The 8039-nt window shown below is 43.0% G+C and overlaps 1 long non-coding RNA gene across 1 annotated transcript; it reads right to left on the bottom strand.

Annotated features, from left to right (window-relative positions):
* Positions 1-4137: 4137 nt before the first annotated feature.
* LOC144582479 (uncharacterized) lies at positions 4138-7475 on the bottom strand. Its single transcript, XR_013535212.1, has 2 exons — positions 7280-7475; positions 4138-4287 (listed from the first exon to the last, which is right to left on the bottom strand). It is a non-coding gene; the product is annotated as an uncharacterized LOC144582479 (long non-coding RNA).
* Positions 7476-8039: the final 564 nt, after the last annotated feature.

Raw genomic sequence — 8039 nt, 5'->3', positions numbered from 1 at the left:
CTCCGTTGTATCAGCAGCACCCAGCACAGCATCTAACATAAATGATACTTATTTGTGGTTTGGCTTAACTAATAAAAAAAAAAAAAAAACTTTGGGCGGGCAGGGAATTCAATCAGCAGAAAAAATTATTATGTAGGGGACAGAAACAAAATGTAAAATGTTAACAGGTATTGTATTAGTGTTGCAGGATCATGGGAGTTCTTCTTTCTTTAATACAATCTATTTAATCACTTATGTTCTTTTTTTCGTTTTTCTTTTCTGAGTCAGAGTTTCTCTTTTGTTGCCCAGGCTGGAATGCAGTGGTGCCATCTTGGCTCACTGCAACCTCCACCTGCCAGTTTCAAGCGATTCTTCTGCCTCAGCCTCCCGAGTAGCTGGGATTACAGGTGCCCGCCACCATGCTCGGCTAATTTTTGTATTTTCGGTAGAGATGTGGTTTCACCATATTGACCAGGCTGGTCTTGAACTTCTATGTTTTATTTTGAGACAGAGTCTCGCTGTTTCGCCAGGTGCCAGGCTGGGGTGCAGTGGCGCGATCATGGCTCACTGCAACCTCCGCCTCCTGGCTTCAAGCAATTCTCCTGCATCAGCCTCCCGAGTAGCTGGGACTACAGGTGTGTACCACCAGGCCCACCTAATTTTTGTATTTTTAGTAGAGGCAGGGTTTCACCATATTGGCCAGGATGGTCTTGATCTCTTGACCTTGTGATCCGCCTGCCTCAGCCTCCCAAAGTGCTGGGATTATAGGCGTGAGCCACCGTGCCCGGCCCTCCTATGTTCTTTTTATAAGAAAATTAAAAACTTTAAAAATATTCTTGTACTATTTAAAATTAAGTTTTCATTTAAAACAGATTTCTGGGTGTATTAGTCCATTCTCCCACTGCTATAAAGAACTACCTACCCAAGACTGGGTAACTTATAGAGAAGAGGCTTACTGGGCTCATGATTCTGCAGGCTATACAGGTAGCATAGGTGGGGAGGCCGAAAGAAACAAGCATTGTAGAAGGCAAACGGGAAGCAGACATGTCTTACATGGCAGGAGCGGGAGAAAGAGACAGCGGGGACGTGCCACACACTTTTAAACAACCAAATTTCGTGAGGTCTTACTATCAGGAGACCAGCAAGGGGGAAATCTGCCCCCATGATCCAATCAGCTCCCACTAGGCCCCACCTCCAAAACTGTGGATTACGATTTCACATGAGATTTGGGTGGGGACACAAATCCAGACCGTATCACTGAGTAAAGTGCAGATGGCAGAATGGTTTCACAACAGAATATTCATCCTCCGGTTTCTATTGAATTGGATAGAAAAAAAAATATGCAAAAAAAAAAAAGCAGCAGTAAACTGCCAAGGGAAACAGTAGAACCTCATTTCATAAACTTCAAAAAGCAGTAGCAACAGAAAAATATGGAATATTCTGACGTGTTTCACCATGGGTCCTATCCCAACTGCTCTGTCCCAGAAAAGGTGCCAGGGAAAGAGGAAATAGTACAAAAGTCCTGAGAATTCTCATCAGTTGTTCCAGTGAGTTGCCTAACAGGATCCACGCTTAGTGGCATAAAACAACTATTTTCTGATGCACATGGATTCTGTAGGTCTGGAATTCTGGCAAGGTTAAGTTGGCAATTCTTTTGCTCCTTGTGGCTGTGTCTGAGGTCATTCTGTGGTACCCAGCTGGGCTGGGCTGGGCTATCCTGGAGGGCCCAAGATGGCTTCAATCACATGTCTAGGGCCTTGGCAGAATGACTAAAAGGTAAACACAGCTGGGACTGTTGGACAGTGTCCACTACATGCGCTCTTTTCAGCAGTGGCCTCAGTGCAGTCAGACTTTTCACATGGACATCAGCATCTCCCAGAGCCAGCATCAGGACAGCAAGATGGAAGCTGCACAGCCTTTTTTGACTAGCCTTAGAAATCACACAGCATCTCTTCAACTGCATTCTACTGATCATGATGGAGTCGGCCAGGTCAGCCCAGATTCAAAGAGGGGATTGACCCCAATTCTCAATGGGACAAGTGCCAGAAAAATTGCAGACATATTTTTAAACTGAGACAGATCAGTTAAAATTTTTCCTATATGTAAAATATAGTGACTTCCTCCAACCCCCCACTCCACCTACCCCTGCTGCCCTAATTCCCACTTAAAAGAAAAACCTCAGCCAGGTGCAGTGGTTCATGCCTGTAACCCCAGCACTTTGGGAGACTGAGGTGGGAGGATCGCTTGCATTAGGAGTTCGAGACCAGCCTGGGCAACATAGCAAGACCCAGTCTCTATGAAAAATAAACGTTAGACAGGCATGGTGGCACACACCTGAAGTAGTCCCAGCTACTCAAGAGGCTCTGGGGGAACCTGGATGGTCAAGACTGAAGTGGGCGGTGATCATGCCACTGCATTACAGCCTGGGTGACAGAGTGAGATGCTGTCTCAAAAAACAAACACCTCATCCTATTTTGACATCAAACCCAGCTCCAATTTCCGGAGCTTATCTACATCAAGTCCAACTGCAAAGAGGCTTCTTGGGGTCCGTTCCATGGGCAGAGTTTCTCTCCATCTGAAGACCTGTGAACTAAAGAGACATGTTTTCTGCGTCACAGGCACCCAACCTGCCATGGCCAGATCTGCACAGGAAACAACTATTTTCACTACTGTTTACAAAGAGGAAGCTCAATCCCCCAACCTCAGCAATTCTGAAATTGAATTGTGCACCTGTTGCCAGAGGTTTGGTCCTATTGCCTGAATCAGACTCCACTCTGATTCATACTTCCTTTTCCATAAGAAAAGGAAGTATGCTTGCAACTAAGTAGGCTTCTTCTCCTGTGTCTTAACAGAATATCTGAAACTGGGTAATTTATTAAAAACCAATTTTTTTTTTTCTCACAGTTCTGTAGGCTGGGAATTTCAAGGTCAAGGGGATGCACCTGGTGAAAGCCTTCTGGCTGGTGGGGACCCTCTGCAGAGTCCTGAGACAGCTCAGAACATCACATGGTGAGGGGGCTGAGCATGCTAAATCATGTCTGTCTTCCTCTGATGAAGTCACCAGCCCCACTCCTGTGATAATCCATTAATCCATTTATCTGTGAATGGATCAATCTATTCATGATCCAATCACCTCTTAAAGGCCCACCTCTCAGTATTGCCACATTAAAGATTACATTTTAATATGAGTTGTGGAGAGGAGTGTTAGAAAACTGCACGCAAAAAGTCAAGATGAATCCCCAGAAAATGCAAGTCCCTTGTTTTTTTTTTGAGACGGAGTTTCGCTCTCGTTATCCAGGCTGGAGTGCAATGGCGTGATCTCGGCTCACCGCAACCTCCGCCTCCTGGGTTCAGGCAATTCTCCTGTCTCAGCCTCCTGAGTAGCTGGGATTATAGGCACATGCCACCATGCCCAGCTAATTTTCTGTATTTTTAGTAGAGATGGGGTTTCACCATGTTGACCAGGATGGTCTCGATCTCTTGACCTCGTGATCCACCCGCCTCGGCCTCCCAAAGTGCTGGGATTATAGGCCTGAGCCACTGCACCCGGCCTAGTCCCTTGTTACCACCCAAGCTCTTAAGATCTCAGCAGAGATAAAAAGCCCACCTAGCCTTGCCATTCCCCAAGGCTCAAATTTGTAATTGATTGACTGATCCAAAGCTACAGGGAAACTTTTCTCAAAAATGGAAGAACTCATCGCTAGAGGTAGCCAACTGTGGTTCCAGGAATTAAAGAAAATCTCCAAAGAGCAGAGCCCAGACTGATCATCATAGTCAGGAGACATCTCCAACAGCATTCCTTTCTTCCCTCAACCCCATGACTTTGGCTCCACAGAAGTGTATAGAGGCAAACTTCAGACTGCAATCTGGGGATAGGGGATGGAAATAACAATAGATCTCAGATATGGTGAAAAGGAAATCTAAGAGAATATATTGACATCAATTGGGATAAGCAGAGTTGCCCAAACTAAGCATGAGCAAGATGAAGGGAAATTATGGAGTAGCTCTGCACCATAGGACATACAGTTAGAAGGAAGAAAGAAAAGAAAAAGGAAGAAAATTAAAAAGGAAAGTACACTGGAGAAAAGAAATAGACACAAAGAACTCAATTCGGAAGAAAATGTGGTAAGAGGAAAAATTTCCAGGAGGGCTTTCAGCTTAAAAAACAAAAACTTTAATAAAATAAGACATTAGGCTGGGCTCAGTGGTTCACACCTGTAATCCGAGTGCTTTGGGAGGCCAAGGTGGGAGGATTGCTTGAGACCAGCAGTTCGAGACCACCCTGGACAATATAGCAAGATTTCATTTCTAAAAAGAAAATAAATAAATAAATATTTTTAAATAAATACAAAATTTAAAGACCCTTAAAAGTGAGTGTTAGAGAAAAAAATTGAAGATCTAAGTAACACCACTAAAAAACTTGCAAATAAATTGAAAATATCAAGGAAGAAACAAGTCAGAGCTACGAATCAAATTATTAGCATAGAATAAAAGTTAGGATAATAAACACCACTAGCCTGGGCCAGGCACGGTGGCTCATGCCTATAATTCCAACATTTTGGTTGGCTGATGTGGGTAGATCACTTGCAGTCAGGAGTTCGAGACCAGCCTGGCCAACATGGTGAAACCCTATGTCTACTAAAAATACAAAAATTAGCCGGGCACGATGGTGCACACCTGTCATCCCAGCAACTCCGGAGGCTGCGGTGGGAGAATCACTTGAACCCAGGAGGCGGAGGTGGTGGTAAGTCGAGATTACACCACTGCACTCCAGCCTGGGTGACATAGTGAGACTCCATCTTGGCCTAGGAAGAGGAAAAAAAGTCAAATTAATTTTTAAAATATTAGTTTACATGTGTTAGATATTAATTATTGACATTAATTTAAGCATTTTAAATATACATACACATTGACTATGTTAATGAATACTATCTTATAAGGTAGTACTAGGGAAAGGGTTAACTCAACAGGCCTGGGTTGTTATAACCCTACACATTCCCAGGGAAGGTCTGTTTTCAGGACTGGCCTTTGGCCTGCTCCTGGGAACCGAGCTCATTGATCATTCTGGATGATGAAAGTGAAAGCATTTTTTGCTTGCCTGAGGCCTTGGGCTGCACTGTATCACATAGTGTACACCAGCAATGATTTATGGTGAATGCCCCTTTTTCTCTGGAGGTCTGGAGCTTTGTTAACTGAGGTAGGTCATGCAGGTGGTATATGCCTGTGAATGATCCTCAGTAAAATGCTGAGATGCCCAAGCCTGGTCAAGCTTCCCTGGTTGACAGCACTTTGCATGTGTTGTCATTCGTCATTGCTGGAGGAATTAAGCACATCCTGTGCTACTCCCCAGGGAGGAGACACTTGCAAGTTTGTGCCTGGTTTCCTCCAGACTTCATCCTATCCACATTTTCCCTTTGTTAATTTTATTCTGTATCTTTTTGTTGTAAACTTAAGTATAACAAGTATAAACTTACATCCTATGAGTCGTTTTAGGGAATTAAACCTGAGTGTAGTGTTGGGGACTCCAAATGTAGGTAGTTTGGAGTCTATTATCTCCAAATAGAAACTGTAGTACACAGATATTAAATACCTTGTCATGCTGATATTGGATGACACAGGTGGAATTCAAATTATCTGTCTCTAGTGCCCATGGTTTTAACAACTACTTACAAGTAAAGATAATCTGACATGATTGATGTCTCTTAAATAGAAAACTCAATAATTAAAACAGAAAACCTATGCAAAGATATAATACAAGAAAATTTCCCTTTTAAAAAATTTGCAGCCTAAAAAAGCACTGCTTTTCCAGTAAAAAAATAAAAGATGCAGAATATCACCAAAATATTGTTAAGTTACTGAAACTTGAGGATAAGCAAAACTATTTTTAGATATTCATATGGGGAAAAAAGTCACCTTTAAGGGAGAAAACATTCAGGCTGTTTCATAACAACACTCACAGGCAAAATGCAGCGAAGCTATGTTCACAATTGTACTAAAGAAAAGAAAATAGGACCCAGGATTTTGTACCCCCTCAAATTGTCCTTCAAGTATAAAGAAAATATGCAAAAATTCAGGGAAAACAATATCCATAAACTCTTCATTTTTGTAGAATTATTTTTGTCAATCTATCTAACAAAATTCTTATGAGGTTATCCTGAAGTTACTGATAGGTGCTTTATATGATAGAGCTTCAGTATCCAATATGGTGGCCACTGGCTATATGCAACTATTGAGCACATGAGGTACGGCTAATATCGTTAAATGCTATAAATGTTAATATACACACCAGATTTCAAAGACTTAATACAAATAAAAGTAAAATATTGCATTAGTTTTTATTTCATTTTAATGGTATATTCAAATGGCATTTTAGACATATTGTACTCAGTTAAATAAACTATCATTAAATTAATTTTACCTCTTTCTTTCTTTCTTTCTTTCTTTCTTTCTTTCTTTCTTTCTTTCTTTCTTTCTTTCTTTCTTTCTTTCTTTCTTTCTTTTTTCTTTTTTAGACAGGGTCTCCTTCCCTGTCACCCAGGCCAGAGTGCAGTGGCACAATCTTGGCCTACTATCAGCCTTAACTTCCTGAGCTCAAGTGATCCTCCTACCTCAGCCTCCCAAGTAGCTGGGACTACAGGTGCACACCAGCACACCCAGCTACTTTTTTGTTTTTAGTAGAGACGGGGTTTCATCATGTTGCCCAGGCTGGTCTCAAACACCTCTGCCTTCCAAAATCCTGGGATTACAGGCCTAAGCTACCATGCCAGGCCCCTCTTTTTACTTTTTAAAAAAGCTCATAGGAAGTTTAAAATTCAATGTGTGGCTACATTATATTTCTGTTGCACAGCACCATAGTAGACTGTGGGGAGAGATTTCGCTTGTTTGTACTATTTAGTGTAGTTTGATCTTTTAAAATAAGTATGGTTATTCATATAAAACAATAAACTCATTATTTCTAAATTGAATAAATAAACCAGTGGACAAAGAGCTATGCTTTTTCCCCTGGGATGTTGAGACAACTAGCTGGGAGGCTCTGGATGGGAACCAATAACAAAAGAATGGAGAACAGCTGTTCATTGTCCAGCCCACTCCTTTACAGATAGGAAAGCTGAGACCCCAAAGGTCACCTACCACTCTAAAACCTCACGGACTCAAGTGTGCAGCAGATGAAGCTGAAGACCGGCATTTCAGATGAGGCAGAAATACTGACTTCAGGGACATTCTCTGCAGCTCCCACAAGCAACTCCAAGGTGTGTAGCGCCACCTTCAGACAAGGAGTCCGGTTCATCCTGGCTCATACCTCTTGCCCAGAGTGCTTCCTCTTCCAAGAAATCAAAAACAAGATATTTCCTTTGGCCCATGGAAACAGGGACTCTTCTCCCGCAGGTGTAAGTTCCAGCCTCCCAGCCCTGGTTCAGAACTCTCAGCCCTTGGCACCATGAAGTTCAGCAGCTTCCTTGCCCTCTGTCTTGCCGTCTGCCTGGTTAGCTGAGGTGCTGTTGGGGAAGAGGACACTGAGACCTATAGCCTATGGGACAGGGCTGGCTCCAACAGGCTACCGGGTCACCTTCACCTCAGGGGGAATCCAAGGCCCAGATACTGAAAGGGCTCACCTGTGGTCACCATTTCAGTCTGGGGGAAGACCTGGGGCCAGACCTCTCAGATGTCTATTCGATTTAATTAAGTCATCACCAAATTATTATTTAGAGACAGAGTCTCACTCTGTCACCCAGGCTGGAGTGCAGTGGCACGATCTCGGCTCACCGTAACCTCCACATCCTGGGTTCAAACGATTCTCCTGCCTCAGCCTCCCAAGTAGCTGGGACTATAGGCATCTACCACCATACCTGTAATTTTTATATTTTTTTTAGAGGAAGGGTTTTACCATGTTGGTCAGGCTGGTCTCAAACTCTTGACCTCAAATGATCCACCCACTTCGGCCTCCCAAAGGGCTGAGATTACCACGCCCAGCCTGAGAAAGTTAAGTTTTCATACTACTTTAAAAATAAGACCAAGTTCTTAAGCTTGGCTACAGACTGGTGTCACTTGGGGACTTTGTG

The sequence above is a fragment of the Callithrix jacchus genome, chromosome 5, assembly GCF_049354715.1.
Source record: "Callithrix jacchus isolate 240 chromosome 5, calJac240_pri, whole genome shotgun sequence".
NCBI lineage: Eukaryota > Metazoa > Chordata > Mammalia > Primates > Cebidae > Callithrix > Callithrix jacchus.
This window is presented reverse-complemented; position numbering and strand designations above follow the sequence as displayed.